This window comes from Arachis hypogaea, chromosome 5 (genome assembly GCF_003086295.3).
Source record: "Arachis hypogaea cultivar Tifrunner chromosome 5, arahy.Tifrunner.gnm2.J5K5, whole genome shotgun sequence".
Lineage (NCBI taxonomy): Eukaryota > Viridiplantae > Streptophyta > Magnoliopsida > Fabales > Fabaceae > Arachis > Arachis hypogaea.
In genome coordinates, this window is record NC_092040.1 from 93476060 (window position 1) to 93495956 (window position 19897).

At 33.9% G+C, this 19897-nt stretch overlaps 1 pseudogene; it reads left to right on the top strand.

Annotated features, from left to right (window-relative positions):
* LOC112803769 (lupeol synthase-like) overlaps positions 1–19897 on the top strand; it is a 66934-nt pseudogene that overhangs the window by 2024 nt on the left and 45013 nt on the right.

Genomic DNA, 19897 nt, shown 5'->3' on the forward strand with positions numbered 1-19897 from the left:
TTGTAGCATTTAAAAATTAGAAATACTTTTGAAAATATAAAAAAAATATTTTTAAAATTAGCTTATATTATTAAAATTAAGAAGTTTTAATATAATATTACATATTAATAAATATCTAAATTTATTATTATATTTATGTTTTTTATAATCGTTTTAAATTTTAAATATCATTTTATCAAAACAATCTTATTTTTTGTATTTATTAAAACTCACTTTAATATAATTAAACATAGATTATACAATTTTTAAAAAGAAATCTTTTAAAAATCAGATTTAATAACTACTCTCAACAAGTAAAATTTTATCAGATCGGCCCTTGCAATAATATCTGATACTAGTAATAAGTGGTTGATGCTTGACGTGCAAAATAGATGCAATTAATACAAATTACTACATATTAAAAGAACGGTCTGCTACACATACAAGCAAAAACGAGTTACAAGTTTTACAAGTTGGCCCAGCCCATAAACAAAACACGCGCATGAAGAGGAATTGAATGGAGCGTAACATTCACGCGCTCCAATTCAAACGGTTACATACGGTTCGAGTAAATGGCAGACTCTTCCACTTCTTCCACTTCTCAAAGCAATTCGAAGAAAACGCAACCCTTCCATTTTCGAGCAAAATTCCAAAATCAAAATATACAACTCGTCGCTAACCTTCGAAACCTCCATCAACACACCATCAAACTCTCCATAAAGAATCTCCAGAGAAAACAAAGCAACAATACTCAAGGTACGTTACATTACGATTCCTGTATATTTTTCAGATTACGAACTAGGTTTTACTTTTCTTCTACGTTGTTGTTCTAGGGTTTACTGTTATTCTTGCTTCTTTGTTACATTGTTCTTCTACGTTGTTGTTCTAGGTTTTACTCTTATTCTTGTTGTTCTAGATCTTCTGGTAACTGATTTTTGGGGGTATATTCCGTAGATTGGGGGATGTATATTGCTTGACCTTGTAATGTTGCTTGACCTTGTATATTGAAGCATGTTTGAGTGATACCTGACTGATATATATGGATGTATCTCAATCATATCTATGGGTGTATCTCACTGTTATCAATGGGTGTATCTGACCCATATATATGGGTGTATCTGACTCATATATATGGGTGTATCTTACTGATATTTTTGGGTGTATCTGGCTCATATATATGGGTGTATCTTACTGTTATTAATGGGTGTATCTGACTCATATATATGGGTGTATCTTACTGATATCTTTGGGTGTATTTTTCATTTCAGAGAAAATGGCAACAAGAAACCAAACAAAAGACCTTAAGTGTGCCTCACATCTCCTAAGTGATAAATTCAGAAACATGACTGAGGAGAAGAAGGCAATTGTGAGGGATCTCGGATTTGGTGGGTTGATGCGCATCCCACCACTAAGGGTGCATCACCAACTGTTAAGGGAGCTGGCAAACAACTTCAAACTTGGGGAGAACAGACTGGAAACAGGATATGGTTCTTTCAAAATAACACCAAGAAAGATAGGTCATGCGCTTGGCATCAATGCAACAGGTAACTAGCTAAAAATTATAGGTGTATATTAAGTTGATGCTTGGGTGTATTTAAGTTGATGCTTGGGTGTAATTAAACCGACTTTGATACTTTGTTGTTTTCCTTTCTGTAGGAGATCTATTTCCTCAGAAAGTCGAGTATAAGAAATTTTCTGAGGATGACAAAATAATATTTAGAAGATTCCAAGGTAAGACCCTCAAAAGTCTTACCGATGAGATGATGGATATCGGCGTTTGTAACGAAGAGGAACGCCTAATGTTCAAGAGGATTTTCATCATCTATATACAGATGGCGTTCCTTTTGCCAACGACGATAAACAAAATCTCGCCTGTGCACCTGGCCCCAATTTTTGAGATGGACGGCATCACAGAGCGAAACTGGGCGGGGCATGTTTTGACCTTCATCGTCAAGGGCATCACAGACTACAAGGAAAAAAAGAAGAAGGCAATTGATGGCTGCCTCTTTGCCCTGATGATAATTTACTTTCATCTTTCAAAAAACAAAGGCAAGAAGAGGGCTGAAAACCCACCAAACCCCTGGATTGTCAACTGGAGTAAGGAGTAGTTGGTGGAAAGAATGAGTGCAGAAATAGAGGAAATTTTGGTAAGTAAACATAATATGTTGGGTGTATTTTATTTACCTGAATTCTGCTAACTAAAATATCTAATGTTTCAGGGGATTGTAAAGATGGCAGAGACAAGAGAAAAAATGAAAAAAATAGAAAAAAAAGGAAAAAAACAAGAAATAAAAAAAACAAAAAAAGGAAGGCGAGTTCAACATCGTCTTCGGAGACAGAAACAGCTACTGACAGAGACAGTTCTACCTCTGAGTCTGAGACTCAAGAAGACTCAGAGGATTCACCAAGGAAACACCCCAGCAAAAAGGAGAAAAAGTAAGTACCATACTTGGGTGTAATTTCTTTTTGGAGTTGGGTGTATTTGGTGGAACCATTTGGGTGTATTTTGTTGATCAAGTTGGGTCTATGTAGTTTATTAAGTTGGGTGTGTTTCTTTCGCTGCGTTGGGTGTATATTGTCCATTCAGTTGGGTGTATCTTGTGCATTCATTTGAGTGTAATTTATATCTTTAGTATGTTCTAAATAATGATTGTTTGCCTTCCAGATTGGACTCCAGAAAAAGAAAGAAGAGTCAAGAGGAGTCAGATTCTGATTCAGAATCTGAATCTGAATCAAGTGATGAGTAATGTTCTGAAATTATTACTCCTTTCTTTTGGCTTGATTATAAAGATTTCGTGTATTAACTGAAGTGTCTTTTATTAACTTATAAAAGCGAAGAATCAATACCGGTGGAGAAGGAAAAGAAAAAGAAAAAGACAAAAACAACACCAAAAAAGTAAGCACTTCTTTGGATAAATATTCTGTGATAAAATTAATTTTTTATTTCTGATTCATACTTTTTTTTCCACCCAGAACACAATCAAAAAAGAAAAAAGTTGTTGTAGAGGATTCATCTCCTGAAGAAGATCAATACTTTGATGGGTACAGTACCTCGTAAGCTATATTACCTTCTATCATCGTAATTATTTTTGTTAACATCTTCTTTTATGAATGTAGTGAGAGATATGAAATATCAAGTGAAGAACTAGATGAATTGCTAAGGGAAAACGTTGATAAATCTGTTGCAGAGGGGTATGTCTTGCTGGGGTGTCTATTTCAGATTTTGGTGTGTTTTCTTTGCTAATAATTGTTTCTTCTTTCACAGGGAGAATGAAGCTGACCTGCGATCGACAGAAGGTCGCTATGTCTCCTCTGAAACGTAAGAAGCTTTATTTAATAAAATCTTGTTATCATAATTTGGGTGTATTTTGTGGAACCATTTGGGTGTATTTTGTTGATCAAGTTGGGTGTATGTTGTTTATTAAGTTGGAATATTTCGTTTGTTGTGTTGGGTGTATATTGTACATTCAGTTGGTTGTATCTTGTGCATTCATTTGGGTGTATTTTATACCTATCTCTTATTTTGTCTGAATAACATGAAATCTGTGTAGAATACGGGCTGTGAACTTGGGAAGTGATGATCCTTCCTCTCAAGGACGCACAGAATAGAGTAGTGTAAACCAGCCGTCAGAGAGCATGTAATTTCTCTTTCAAATAACCGTTACTTTTGTTCTTCTATTACCTTCTACTTCTAATTCTGTATATATTTTTTTAGAAAAAAAAGTCTTTTATTATTTTATTCAAGAAAAAAAAGGCAGAAAAAAAAAGCAAAAACTGCAAGTATGTAAGTTCTCAAAAAACAAAGCCTGTCTTCTTTTTGAATTGTTCGGGTGTATTTTTTGACTTTCTTTGGGTGTATTTTAGGTTGAGTCCGGTTCAACAATCAGCCAGTGAGCCGGCTGATTCGAATATGATGGTTGTGAGGGAACAAACACCGTCGGATGCGCTTGTAATGTGAGTTTTTCAAGAATATTTCAACCTTATAACCTTATTATTTTCAAAGGCGTTGTTAACCTTTCATTTTTCTTCTTGTTTAGAGTCCCGATTCAAGTTTTTGTGCCGGCGTCCCAAACAACTACTGTGCCAGAACTTCAAGAAACACCTGAGTCAGATTTTGAACCAACTCCTCTACTACAGATTGAAGGAACTACAGAAGCGTAAGAAATAGTATTGGGTGAAGAATTTGTTTAGCGTTTGGGTGTATATTTGGTAACAGTTTGGGTGTATATTGTTCCTGAGTAGTTTTTTTTACGCCATGATTAATTTTGTGTAACTGTGCAGCACTCCTAAACCCCCAAAACAACTTCAAGAAACCACACCCACACTTCTCCCAGCTCCATCTAAAATGTAAGTTCATCAGACTAAAATCAATCTTTGCTTATGATCCGTATATTCTTACTCTTATAATACGTTATACATGATGACGCAGTCATCCAGCCACAGAAGACGTTGCTGCCCTGATGATGATGGCATGGACAGCATCCTATGTTCCTAAAACAGATCCAGTGCCATCATTCAGCCTTGGCTTGACTGATTCAAGCCAGGAGGGAGCGTCAACGCAGGAGACAGAAAGGGCAAAATCTCCAGAAACTGCAAATTTGATAGAACAATTAGACGATTTGGTACAAAAAATAGCTACCAATGCGGCAAAAGGAGAGAGTAAAAGTCCACAAATTCAAAGAGAGACTGGGGGAGAAAGTTCTGGGAGGTTTGAAACTCTTGTGGGAATAAATCAGAATACGGATGATATGAAACAGAAGTGCTACATGTGGTGGACGCGAGTGACGACATACGCAGATGGCAGAACTAACGAGTATGAGAACATGTGCACTTTGATGGCCCAAGATAAATACATTTTGACAAAAATGCACATTGCATCACTCCAGCCAGCAACTTATATAGAAGCTGAGGTAATATTAGAATAACACTAATGTTTTTACACCAAAGTTTACTGCAATGTTTATTAATATAAATTGATTTCGGCATATATTTCTAGATTGTATCTGCCATGTGCCTCATTCTCAACCAGACAAATGATAAAAGGTTTCAAGAACAAGTATACTGTCTCCCCCCGATATTGTGGTAAGTGTTACTTCTACGCATTTTGGGTGTATTTTCTTTATTCATTTGGGTGTATTTTTTAAGTTCACTTGGGTGTAAATTGTGTATTCATTTCGGTGTATTTATAGTATTCACTTGGGTGTATTTTCAGTATTATATTTGTTGTCTCACAATTGTTGCAGAACATGGCCATTTCGAAGCACCCAAACGGGGAATTCATATCACCTAGAATCAATAAAGAAATCAGGGTGGAAGACTACCCAAGTTTTATTCCCTTCATAGATGCAAAAAAATTAACTTCGCATCCATATGTAAGTTTTCATTTGTAAAATTTGTTAGTACCGTTCTTTACTTATATCCCAAATAAAATAACACACTGTTGAAATATGGCAATCCTTCAGATTTTTGCACCTGTTTGCCACGCAGACCATTGGTGGTTATGGGTGATTGATACAAGAAAGCGGAGATTTCATATACTTGACCCGCTACACAAGAAAGCTCCAAGCGAGGAGAGAAAGCAGCTTAATAAATTCACTGTAAGTTGCCTCTGTGTTCTCCTTTGGGTGTATTTTGTGGAACCATTTGGGTGTATTTTGTTGATCAAGTTGGGTGTATGTTGTTTATTCAGTTGGTTGTATCTTGTGCATTCATTTGGGTGTATTTTATATCTTTAGTATGTTCTAAATAATAATTCTTTGCATTCATTTGCGTGTATTTCATTCGGGTGTATTACTGATTTGTTTTGGTATTTAAGGGATATGTAATTTCAAGAATGAGAGCATATGTTGGCGGGGAACCTCTGAAGAAAGGCGAGAAGGAGAAGGAAATTAAAGCATCATACGTCAAAATATCAGGCCAAAAATCAACGTATAAATTTGTGACTCTGAATATTAAACTTTCCTAAATGAGATTTGTAATTTATTTTCTTCATTTTCAGATATGACTGCGCTATCTACGTTATGAAGTGGCTTGAGTTAATTGAGCCGAAAAGCATTAAAAAGAGGAAGTATGAATGGGATAATTGGAAACAGGTAACTGTATTTAGAACTATATAACTCTGTATTACTTTACTGAATTAATATTGCTGTTTAAATAGAATATACTTTTTAATTGTAGGACGAGGTGGACCACTATAGAATGGAGTATGCTTCGCGGATACTATTCAGTGAAATGAGTAAAGAGAGAGATGAAGCAATTAGAGCGAGTAATGCAATAAGACTGTCGAAGCCATCCTCCGTATTATTGAGTCCGTTTTGTCAGATAAATTCTACTGATATAGAAAATGAGTAATCCAACTGCTAGCTAGTTTGTAAATTGAACAAATGCTGTAAAAAATTGCCATTTATAAACAACTTCTATTCAATGAAAATTTTTTCCATAGTTAAACTATATGTGCTGTATTCAAAAGCTGTATTACAGGTGGTTAAATATGAAGGAAAATATCAAGGCAGATCTAAAGACAGATTATAAATTTTAAACCCAACGGGGGGTTTAATATACACCTAAGATTGCTTAAAACATACACCCAAACTGTATGTGCTGTTAAACTGTCTGTGCTGTATTCAAAATGTATGAATTACAGGTACCAAAATATGAAGAAAAACATCAAATCAAATATACACCCATAAGCTGCGATTTTTTAAACCCAAATAAAGTTGAATATACACCCTGAAATCTATCCCCCCCATGATGCTTTGAGACTAAAACCCTGAACTCTGAACACTTAAAATGTAAAATGTGAATTCACAAAAATACACCCAAGAGGAACAGTGCTTTTACACCCATATTCTGTAAAACTATGCACCCAAAGAGTTATCCACTGCTGCTGGTACCGTAAACTGATAATTCATAACATGTCCTTGATATTGGATGTTATTTGAATGCACCACTGATGCAGCATCAAACAGGTTTATCTGAATATAACACTCACATATTAGCTAAACTATTAACGAGAAAACTAAACTCAATCACCACAAATTTAAAGAGCATTACTTTTACCTCGCTTAAAACTTTCGTTTTCTTCTTCTTTGTGGCATTTGCAATCTGTTTGTCCAACTTTGAACCTAGCCTATTTTTTGGACGTCCTCTTGTTCGGATCCTTGGCGGGCTTTGAAGCTCGTTAACGGATTCCAAGTTGGCGTCTTCGTGGGATAAATAAGATGTTCCCTTCCTTTTGGCTTTTAATGATTCCATCTCAGCCATGATGTTATCGTACGCACGGTGCAGAAATGCAGTCAGCTCCTCCGATTTGGATGCAAATTCGCAAATATTTTGCGAACGAAAAACCAATTGGTCAAACATCTTGCTTCTTGGCTCCATCAGTGGCTCGTCGTGGCTGCTCTTGATGTGTGTGTGTCGCCTCTTTACCTTCTTACTCCATCGTTCCAGTATATATCTAGGTGACACTTGGCTTACTTGTTCAAAGCTTAACACGCTTAGTGCGTGACGACACAGTATCCCTCTCGACTCAAATAATAAGCATTGGCATTTTACCTCGGCTGCAACTGAGTCGTAAGTAACCACAAACTTGTTGAATATTAAGCTGGAAACTTGTTCTCCGACTTCGTATACTGAATAGCCTAGAGCGGAATTCGTTAATCTGGTGATGCAATTCGCCTTTCCTCTGAATTGCGCTTGGACTTCCCTAAACTTTTGATGAGTGTACACATCTTGAAACTGAGCTTCAATGGAGGATTTGGTTGCACATGGTATGACCGTATGAAAATCTGCAGCATCTGATTCTCTCTCTGCTTGCTCCCTGCTTCCGAGGCAATTATCGTATTGTTTGACGAACTGAATAAGCGAGCTGTTCCGGGTGATAAACTTGTTAAAAAATGAATGCATGCTCTCGCTCCTTTGTGTGCTTCTCATCCCTGCCCAGAAGTGGTGATTCAGATAGATAGGAACCCATATATGACGGTCTTCATACAGATCTGCAGAATACACCCAAACACAGAGTATAAATACACCCGAAAAAACATGCAAGTTACACCTCTGCTGGAGATTTTAAACAAACATTACCTGAAAGCCACTTGTTGTCCAGAAGACCAAAATTTAGCAGAAAATCATTCCAATTCCTATCGAATGAGTCTTTGCTATGAGAGTTAAAAACAATTTGGCTAATTTCTTGTTCAATATCTGCATGTCCCTTATACTCGTTTAATTTGCTTGGAATCTTCTTCATGATGTGCCAAATACACCAACGGTGAATTGTTGTTGGCATACAGGCCTCTAAAGCCCTTTTCATTGATGCGCATTGATCGATGAGAAACCCTTTCGGAGCGTTTCCTCCCATGCAACGAAGCCAACATTGAAATAACCATTTGAATGATTCAATTTCTTCGTTTTTCATCAAAGAGCATCCGAGAAGTGTTGACTGACCATGGTGATTCACCCCGACAAAAGAACCACAGACTAAATTATACCTGAAAACAAATTACCATAGTGCAGAATACAAAATCATTAGGTACACCCAAACACATGCTTCGTATACACCCAAAAAACAGCCAATATACACCTCTGCTGCAGATTTATAAAAATACATTAATTTAGCATCATAAACAGGGGCAGTTTGTTACCTGTTTATATTGTAGGTGGTGTCAAATGAAATGACGTCTCCGAAATACTCAAAGGCAGCTCTACTTCTTGCATCGGCCCAAAAGGCCAGCTTAATCGATTGATCCTCCTCGAGTTCAAGCTCAAAAAAGAAATTCTTATTCTTCTCTTTCATTCTTAACAAATATTTCCCGAATTCCTTTGCATCTTCTTGTTTGGAAATATTCCGCACTTCCCTGCTAATGTAATTTCTCACGTCCTTTTCGATAAAATTTATCTCGCGGTGACCACCGGCAGCCGCAACAAATGATTGGTAGGTTTTGCTTGGTCTGATACTGGCCTCCTCGTTATTCTCTATTGTACGACGAATGGACATGCTTAGTTCCCTGTGCTGTTTGAGCATCTCTACTTTACTTGGACAGCAGGGGTGTGAATGATCCAGCATAACCTTTGAAATGATCCAAGCACCGACATCCTTCAATGTGTGTATATAAATTCTTGCATGGCAGTTTAAACCGGCTGTCGGATTCGTCTTCTCGGTTGGAGATATTTTAGATTTCCATTTTCCCTCTCTGCTACATGTAATCAATTGATTCTTAATCTCGTTTCCCTTCCTATTTGTGCTTCGAACTCTTGTAGAAAAACCTGCAACCTTAGCGTAGTTCCTGTAAAATTTTTCAGCATCTTCAAGGGTGGTAAAGGTCATTCCAACCTTCGGAATAAACTGGTCATCAACAACAGAGAGAGGTTGCAGAATACACCATGTCAAAAACTATAAATACACCCAACTATTGCAAATATAATACACCCGAACGGCACCAACTCAACTAAAATGAAAATAAAAGCCATAAGTTGTAAACACACATGCTGCAGAATACACTGTCACAAAAAATAAAAAAACACCCAATCATGTCTGATATAATACACCCGAACGACAACAACAGCTAAAAATAACAGAAAAAGCCATAAGTGTAAATACACCCATACTACCGAAACAAATACACCCAAAGAAAGCTCTGATCTACACCTGAGCGTCTGCTATAAATTCTAGATAATTAATCAAAACTAATACATTACATTCAATCCACAGATTTATGTTAACGCGTTAGTCTCACAGTCAATGTTCACGAATTATTCAGCTACACAATGCTATACAAATTACTACAGCAAAATTCAGAGTAAACGTATGTAAATCAAACCTCAGGAACTTCGTTAGATTCAAATTCATAATCCACTTCGCCCTGATTCAGCTGAGAATCTGACGTTGAATCAACCATTATCTTCAAAACGAATCCAAACTTTGATTTCAGTAAACAAAAATCGATAGAAAACGAAGCTGGAGTTAAAAGAGAGAAGAACGAGAAAAAGAAGAACGAGAAGAAGAAGAAGAACGAGGAGAAGAACGAAGAACGAAACAAATCTAGAAATAAGGAGAGAAGAACGAGAAGAAGAAGAACCAGAAGAAGAAGAAGGAGAAGAAGAACGAAGAAAGGAAACAAATCTTTTAAATTTGGTAGTTATATATAGCGCGTGTATATAACGTAACCATTGGAGCGCGTTTTAGGTTTTAGGATTTTAAGTAACTTGTAAAGCATACAAGTGGTTAGCGCTTGTATACAGAGCTTTTCTGTTAAAAGAAAATTAAAAACAAAGAAAAGAAAAAGAAAAGTCAATGTAATAATCACATCCACTTACTTAAAACAAAGTCAGTTTTATTTAGATTGTATCTCATTAATAAATGTCTATAACCTAATAAAATAAACCTTTGGTTGTAAGGTTTCTTTTGTAAAAACTAGAGAAACTCTAAACTTCAAATTCTATTACGCAACTACAAAAAAAAAAGCTGTATTTATAACAAAAAAATTATTATAAAAAATATTAATTTAGTTATGAAAGAAATTTATAACCAAAAAAATATTACGGAGTTGTTATTATATGTTTTGTTAAAAAAATAAAATTGTTAAAATATAGAATTATATTTTATAATAAATTTTTATGATAAAAACTAAAATTTATTAAAAAAATAATAAATTTTGTCCTATAAAATAATTTTTGTAACAATATAATATTTTTATAAAAAAATTTTGTTACAAAAAATAATTTAATTTTGTAATTTTTTATTTTTTAGTTATAAAAACACAATATTTATTTTATAACAAGTTTTTAATACAAATTATATATATATAATTTATCAAATTATATTATTTTTTATTAATTAATATATTAACTAATTTACTGAGCAAGTTAACATTTATATAATATATAATAATATAGCTAATTCAAACATCTTTTATTTAACTAAAATTATTTTAAAGTAAAATAACGTTAAAGTTTGTTCTACAAATTTAATCACAAGTTAGAAGTTTCACATAAATTAATGTCTCAATTAATTAAAATATTCTTAAATCTTGTAGCTAATATGTTGTCATCATTTTAGCACTCTTATCAATATGAAAACTAAAACAAAAATTAGAAACAATATATAACACTAATTATAATTTTTTCGTTCTCTTTTATTCAAAATTTTTAAAAAACTTTTGGCAGAATTTTTTTTTAAATTTGGATATTTTCATTGTCTACAATTCTATAAAAAAAATAACCAATTCATCACTTATTTCTCAATCATTACACAACCAAATTTATCAAACTAAATTACATAAATAAATTGTTTGTCCTTTAAATTTACGTAATTGCATTATTTCCAATATGAAGACGCAAATACATTGTTTCATATATCTATAAAAATTGCTACTGGCATAATAGCAGTTTACGTAAACACATAATCCGCTATGGCCAACCGCGAATTACATGCAAATGGGAACATAAAAACCGCTATAAGCTGTCGCGGTTTCTGTTTATTGATGCTTGGCCATAAACCGCTACTGACAGTAGCGGTTTATGTATATAGGGACAGTGCGTAAACTGCTGGAGGCTATAGCCGTTTAGGTTAAACAAGATATTTGCTGTTTTTGTACCATTTCGGTGTCAACTTATATGTTATGATTTTTTCATATCTTGTCTTCATATACATGGGCATACGGAGTAGTCTTAGCAAGATCGAATTTTGATAATAATCTTATACATACAGTGTTTCATTTGTATTTCTTGCTGTGAAGAGTTTTGGCTTTATTTTGTTTGGTTAGGGAAAATGCATGGCTTTGATTTAGTTTACTGTGTACCGGAATGTGATTTTAGAAAATCTCTTATATATTTAGATGTTATTTTATTAGCTCAATTTATTTTATTTTATTGAGTTTTTTTAATTTTATTATGCATTTGTGATTGAATAACTTAACTAAAGATTAAAAAAAATTATAGACATTTTTGCCAAAAATACTACCTGCGGTTTTTTTTTTTCACAAAATGTCCAATGAATTTGCTTCTAACAAAATAGCTCACGTTAGTGAAAATCAAGAAATTTTTAATGATGGAAAATATTTTTGTTATCTTTAAAAAAAATTCTCAAATTTTGTGTTCCATATTTATTGTGATATTTTTTTTAAAAATAACAAAAATATTTTTCTTCATTAAAAAAATATAGAACTTAGAATTTAAAATATAAAAAAAATTCTTAAATTTCACAATATAAGAGTATAAGAAATATGTACTTTTTCAGGATATATATATAAAAGAATAAAATAGAAACTGAGGTTAGGAAATAAAAATCGTAAGTAAAAATTTCTTGATGTTCACTAACGTGAGCTATTTTGTTAGAAGTAAATTTATTGGACATTTTGTGAAAAGAAATGGTGGGTAGTATTTTTAGTCTATAAATTCATTTTTTTAATTTTTTAGTTAAGTTATTCAATCACAAACATAGAATTAAATTAAAAAAATTCAACAAAATAAAATAAGTTGAGCTAATAAAATAACATCTAAATATATAAGAAATTTTCTAAAATCACATTCCGGTACACACTAAACTAAATCAAAGCCATGCATTCTCCCTAATCAAACAAAATAAAGCTAAAACTCTAGTTCACAAGCAAGAAATACAAATGAAACACCATATAAAATTATTATCAAAATTCGATCTTACTAAGACTACTCCGCATGCCCATGTATATGAAGACAGGATATGAAAAAATCATAACATATAAGTTGACACCGAAATGATATAGAAACAGCAAATATCTTGTTCAACGTAAACCGTTATAGCCTCCAGCGGTTTACGCACATGTCCCTATACACATAAACCGCTACTGTCAGTAGCGGTTTATGGCCAAGCACAAATAAACAGAAACCGCAACAGTCTCTAGCGGTTTCTGTGTTTCCCCATTTGCATGTAATTCGTGGCTGATTATAACGGATTATGTGCTTACGTGACAGTAGTGGTTTCTATAGATATATGAAACAATGTATTTGCGTCTTCATATCGAAAACAATGTAATTGCGTAAATTTAAAGGGCAACTAATTTATTTATGTAAATTGCTCTAGCATTTATCATTTCTCAACCATAACACAACTAAAATATAATAAATAGATTCATATGCAATTAAACCTAGACTAATAATATATTAACCATGTACAAATATGTATTAATACCATAAATAATTTTACATGTATCTTTAATTGTTAAACCATTTTCATTGTCAAAGTGTGTTATATCAAAGAGTTCATAAGGGTTTGTTGAGCTTCCAATTGAGATTTCACTTAAGCTAACTCTTCTTTTTACCGTGTTCGTTGCTTTTTAAGTTTTTTTTTTAGCATAACTATTTTCTTTGTTAGCTTTTCGCGATCTTATATTGCCTCTTTAAGTTGTACTTAAATTCTTAATTTAGTGTTTAAAATTTTTATGTCATAATTTGCACCACTTTTTTCATCTCTCATAGTTACAAATACTTTATTTAAAGTGATAGAATTTTTAATTTCATAAGATTCATTGATCATGAAGCTAGTATCTTCGTGCATATTATAGAGTATATATATATATATATATATATATATATATATATATATATATATATATATATATATATATATATACACACACGTGTGTATCAAATTGTCATTTGAAGATGAATGAAGTTAAAATTTAATTTTCATACAAAAGTAAAAAGGAAAGGCTATTGTTACATTAATTTGTTTAGCATTTTTATTGATGACTCATTTTTTATTATTTTTTATGAGTAATTTATCACAATTCTTGAATGTCAGGCTCTTCACCAGTTCTAGAATTACGTTATAATTTGTTTAAAATATAAAATATCACATGTAATTAAGTGTAAATTTGACATAAAAATATAACACTAAATAAATTAAAGAGTTCAAAATTATTTACCCGATCACGTCTAACAACTTGAAATTATTTTCGACCAACAATATATGGTACAACGTCATACTTTCTATTATCTTTATTTTTTGAACTTTTTTTTCTATAGAATACCAAACTCACAAAGAAAAAATTTAAGTTATAATTATATCATTGATTTAAAGCAACAAGACAAGATAAGAACATTTTAATAGTTGTCATAATAAAAATCCAAACCTGAAAAAAAGGTAGTTTTAAAGTAGCACACTATCATCTCTCATGTTTTTGGAAGAACATTGTTCGGTAGATTTTGAATGTGTTTCTCATCAATTTGGTACAACTCATAGTGTTAACGCAATTTTGAGCACTAATTTTAATAAGCAATATTAGCCTTAGTTAAAATCATTTTTATGCATTACTTGCGTACTTGCTATATCAAACTTTTCCTACGTAACGTTTTCTGTTATATCAAACTTTTTTCTATATCAGCAATTCCAATTTTCTATTTGTGCTTATTTTCAACATCTTGCTTGTTGCAATTCCACGTGAAGCTCTTCTTTTACGATACGCAATGAAACAGGGGTAAATGTTGGTCCTGAAATGGGGGATGCTGGTGATGAAATGGGGGTTGCTGAGACTGGAGCAGGGGTTCCCAAGGCTGGAACAAGGGCTGTTCGGGCTAAAATAGCTGATGGTGTTGTAGATGTCGATGTAATAGCTATTGTTTGAATCCTTCGAGGTGCCATCATGATACCCAATCTACACTAAAATTTATAGGCTATGTTTGTTTCTATGAATATGACAAGACAAGACACTGAGAACAAGACATAAATGACAGAGACATAGAATTTAGTATTCTTGTATTCTGTTTGGTGATAATAGAACAAATTATAAAAATCTAATTTATTCTCATTTTTTTCATTCAAAAAATTTGAAAAAAATATAAGAATAAAAAATATAATTATAACAAATTAACAAGAATAATGAAAGAAAAAATGAAAAATAAGTTGTGTCATTCCTATTAGGATGGATAGAAAATATACTAATTTAGTATCTCTGGACACAATATCTTTGTTCATGTCTCATCTGTCAAACACGATTTTGTGTCTCAGTGTCACTGTCTTAGTATCACTGTTTCAGTGTCCTATTCCTGTAAACGAACGTAATCGTAGATAACTTAATACATAATTATACCAAAAAAAGCACATCAACAAAAGTGAACATGATTAAAATATATTATTCTTTTCAAAAGGTAAAAAAAAACAACAAAAAATGAATAACTTAGCAATATTGCAAATATAATGTAAAATCCTAAAATTTAATTATATACTCAATCACCATCACATACAAAAAATAGACAACTTAATAATTACAAATATCATGTGAATTCTAAAATAAAATTTCTAAGAACTCGATCATTATCACTAGCACTATCATTTGAGCATTCTTCTTCTTGATCTATAGAAATAGACACAAAATAAAGCTCTAAAGTTTTTTGTTATAAAAATTCTAATATGATAGGTAACATTAAAATTGTTGAAACAGATACTTTTTGTCCCAAAAGAAAAAAAATTAACCTTAATAATAAGTAATAACTTGACTCGCACACATGCAGCTAAGAAAGGAGAACAAAATGTGGACCAATTCCAGCAGCAGTGAAAGTAGGGGAAGAAGAGAAGATAACAAAAGAAGCATTGATTATAACGATGCGAAGATCTCTCATTTTCTTTTCTTCTATTCAAGCACACGATGGCCACTGGCCTACTGAATCTGCTGGCCCTTTATTTTTCCTTCAACCTTTGGTGAGCTTTGTTACTTACTAGTTGTTGATTATTATTTAATAGAAAGTTAAAAATTGTTACTACTCTCTTAGTATTCCCTTACTTAATTAGACAGTTTGTTGAGGTCTGTGATCATTAGTTTTGTTAAGTTGTACAAAATTAATTAGAGTAATATAGCCATATATATAGCCATATTATTACTCACTTTCATCTCAATTTTTTTAGTTGTATGTTCTTCTCCACACGCACATCAAATTATCACATGGTGTGATAAGTATGAATGGAAAAACACAAAAATTCTGATTGAGGAAAGAGTGGCTTGTTCTCTGATTCACACATTGTCGATTGCGAATAATGAAGAATCCAACGTCAATGTTGATGCAATGTTCATGAACCTTCTTTTTGCTCAATTTTTTCGATCTTCACATTTTTTTCCTTTCCTTTTCTTCGACCTTTTCTCATCTGTCTTCTTTCTTCTTCTCTCATGAACTCATGCCACAGAATTTGATGATAGCTCTATTATTTCACTGATTTTCTAATAGTGTGGAATAACGAGTTTCTGATCAACAAGATTGAGAGAGAAAGGTTGCGATTTCTACTCTCAAATTCGAAGTTTCTCAAAAGCCTATGGAAGCAAATTCAAGTGCTAGATTTGGAGGAGCCACTCCTACCATGGACATACATCAATTTGCTGCATTCTTCAATCAAGTAGCGCAGATTCAGAGTCACATTAACAAGCAAACTAATACGCATCAAGATCTGGCAAGCCCTTACTATATTCTTTCGTCTGAAAATCTAGGTATACCTATTGGTGCACGAAATTGTGATCTCTAATAATGACATTCAACTTGGTATGCACATCTACTAACTCAGCACTTTCTTCACAACTCCGCACAACTAACCAGCAAGTGCACTGGGTCGTCCAAGTAATAAACCTTATGTGAGTAAGGGTCGATCCCACGGAGATTGTTGGTATGAAGCAAGCTATGGTCATCTTGTAAATCTCAGTTAGGTGAATAATAAATTGTTATGGAGTTTTCGAATAATAATAATAAATAAACAGAAATAAAGATAGAAATACTTATGTAAATCATTGGTGTGAATTTCAGATAAGTATATGGAGATGCTTTGTCCCTGTTGGATCTCTGCTTTCCTACTGCCTTCCTTCAATCCTTCTTACTCCTTTCCATGGCAAGCTGTATGTAGGGCATCACCATTATCAATGGCTACTTCCCATCCTCTCAGTGAAAAAGGTCCAAATGCTCTTGTCACAGCACGGCTAATCATCTGTCGGTTCTCGATCATGTTGGAATAGAATCCATTGATTCTTTTGCGTTTGTCATCACACCCAACAATCGCGAGTTTGAAGCTCGTCACAGTCATTCAATCCCTGAATCCTACTCGGAATACCACAGACAAGGTTTAGACTTTCCGAATTCTCATGAATGCCGCCATCAATTCTAGCTTATACCACGAAGATTCTGATTAAGGAATCCAGGAGATATGCGCCCGGTCTAAGGTAGAACGGAAGTGGTTGTCAGTCACACGTTCATAGGTGAGAATGATGATGAGTGTCACAGATCATCACATTCATCATGGTGAAGTGCAACGAATATCTTAGAACAAGAATAAACTGAATTGAATAGAAAATAGTAGTAATTGCATTAAAACTCGAGGTACAGCAGAGCTCCACACCCTTAATCTATGGTGTGTAGAAACTCCACCGTTGAAAATACATAAGTGATGGTCCAGGCATGGCCGAATGGCCAGCCTCCACAAAAGACATATGAATTCGAAAATAGGAAAAAGGACCAGATATGTGGTCAAAAGACGACTAATACAATAGTAAAATGTCTTATTTATACTAGACTAGCTACTAGGGTTTACAGAAGTAAGTAATTGATGCAGAAATCTACTTCCGGGGCCCACTTGGTGTGTGTTGGGCTGAGCTTGAGCTTTACACGTGCAGAGGCTTCTTTTGGAGTTGAACGCCAAGTTGTAACGTGTTTTTGGCGTTCAACTCTGGTTCGTGACTTGTTTCTGGCGTTTGACTTCAGAATGCAACATGGAACTGGCGTTGAGCGCCAGTTTGTGTCGTCTAATCTCAAATAAAGTATGAACTATTATATATTTCTGGAAAGCTCTAAATGTCTACTTTCCAAAGCCATTGAGAGCACGTCATTTGGAGTTCTGTAGCTCCAGAAAATCCATTTCGAGTGCAGGGAGGTCAGAATCCAATAGCATCAGCAGTCCTTTGTCAGCCTTCTTATCAGAGTTTTGCTCAGGTCTCTCAATTTCAGCCAGAAAATACCTGAAATCACAGAAAAATACACAAACTCATAGTAAAGTCTAGAAATATGAATTTTATATAAAAACTAATAAAAACATCCCTAAAAGTAGCTAGATCCTACTAAAAATTACCTAAAAACAATGCCAAATAACGTATAAATTATCCGCTCATCACAACACCAAACTTAAATTGTTGCTTGTCCCCAAGTAACTAAAAATCAAATAGGATAAAAAGAAGAGAATATACTATAAAGCTCAAAATATCAATGAATATTAGTTCTAACTAGATGAGCGGGACTTGTAGCTTTTTGCTTCTGAACAGTTTTGGCATCTCACTTTATCCTTTGAAATTTAGAATGATTGGCATCTATAGGAACTTAGAATTTCAGATAGTGTTATTGATTCTCCTAGTTAAGTATGTTGATTCTTGAACACATCTACTTTTATGAGTCTTGGTCGTGGCCCTAAGCATTTTGTTTTCCAGTATTACCACCGGATACATAAATGCCACAGATACATGACTGGGTGAACCTTTTCAGATTGTGACTCAGCTTTGCTAAAGTCCCCAGTTAGAGGTGTCCAGAGTTTTTAAGCACACTATTTTTGCTTTGGATCATGACTTTAACCACTTAGTCTCAAGCTTTTCACTTGGACCTGCATGCCACAAGCACACGGTTAGGGACAGCTTGATTTAGCCGCTTAGGCCTGGATTTATTTCCTTGGGCCCTCCTATCCATTGATGCTCAAAGCCTTGGATCCTTTTTACCCTTGCCTTTTGGTTTTAAGGGCTATTGACTTTTTCTGCTTGCTTTTTCTTTCTAATTTTTTTCGCCACTTTTTTTTCGCAAGCTTTGTTCTTCACTGCTTTTTCTTGCTTCAAGAATCAATTTTATGATTTTTCAGATCATCAATAACATTTCTCTTGTTCATCATTCTTTCAAGAGCCAACAATTTTAACATTCATAAACAACAAAATCAAAAATATGCACTGTTCAAGCATTCATTCAGAAAACAAAAAGTATTGTCACCACATCAATATAATTAAACTAATTTCAAGGATAAATTCGAAACTCATGTACTTCTTGTTCTTTTGAATTAGGAACATTTTTCTTTTAAGAGAGGTGAAGGATTCATGAAATTATTCATAGCCTTAAGACATAGTTACTACATACTAATGATCATGAAGTAGAGATACAAAACATAAACAAACATATAGCATAAAAACCCAAAAAAAAAAAAAAACAATAGAGAAATAAGAACAAGGAATGAGTCCACCTTAGTGATGGTGGCGCTTTCTTCTTGAAGAACCAATGATGTCCTTGAGCTCTTCTATGTCTCTTCCTTGCCTTTGTTGCTCCTCCCTCATTGCTCTTTGATCTTCTCTAATTTCATGGAGAATGATGGAGTGCACTTGATGTTCCACCCTTAATTGATCCATATTGTAACTCAAATTTTCTAGAGAAGTGTTGAGTTGTTCCCAACAGTTGTTGGGAGGAAAGTGCATCCCTTGAGGCATCTCCGGGATTTCTTGGTGACGAGCTTCCTTATGCGTCTCTTGGGATCCATGAGTGGGCTCTCTTGTTTGCTCCATCCTCTTCTTAGTGATGGGCTTATCCTTCTCAATGGAGATGTCTCCTTCCATGATAACTCCAGCTGAGTAACATAGATGGCAAATAAGATAAGGAAAAGCTAGCCTTGCCATGGTGGAGGACTTTTCGGCTATTTTGTAGAATTCGAGAGAGATGACTTCATGAACTTCTACTTCCTCTCCATTCATGATGCTATGAATCATGATGGCCCGATCCACAGTAACTTCGGATCGGTTGCTAGTGGGGATGATAGAGCGTTGGATGAACTCCAACCATCCTCTAGCCACAGGCTTGAGGTCCAGTCTTCTTAATTGAACCGGCTTGTCTTTGGAGTCTCTTTTCCATTGAGCTCCTTCCACACATATGTCCATAAGGACTTGGTCCAACCTTT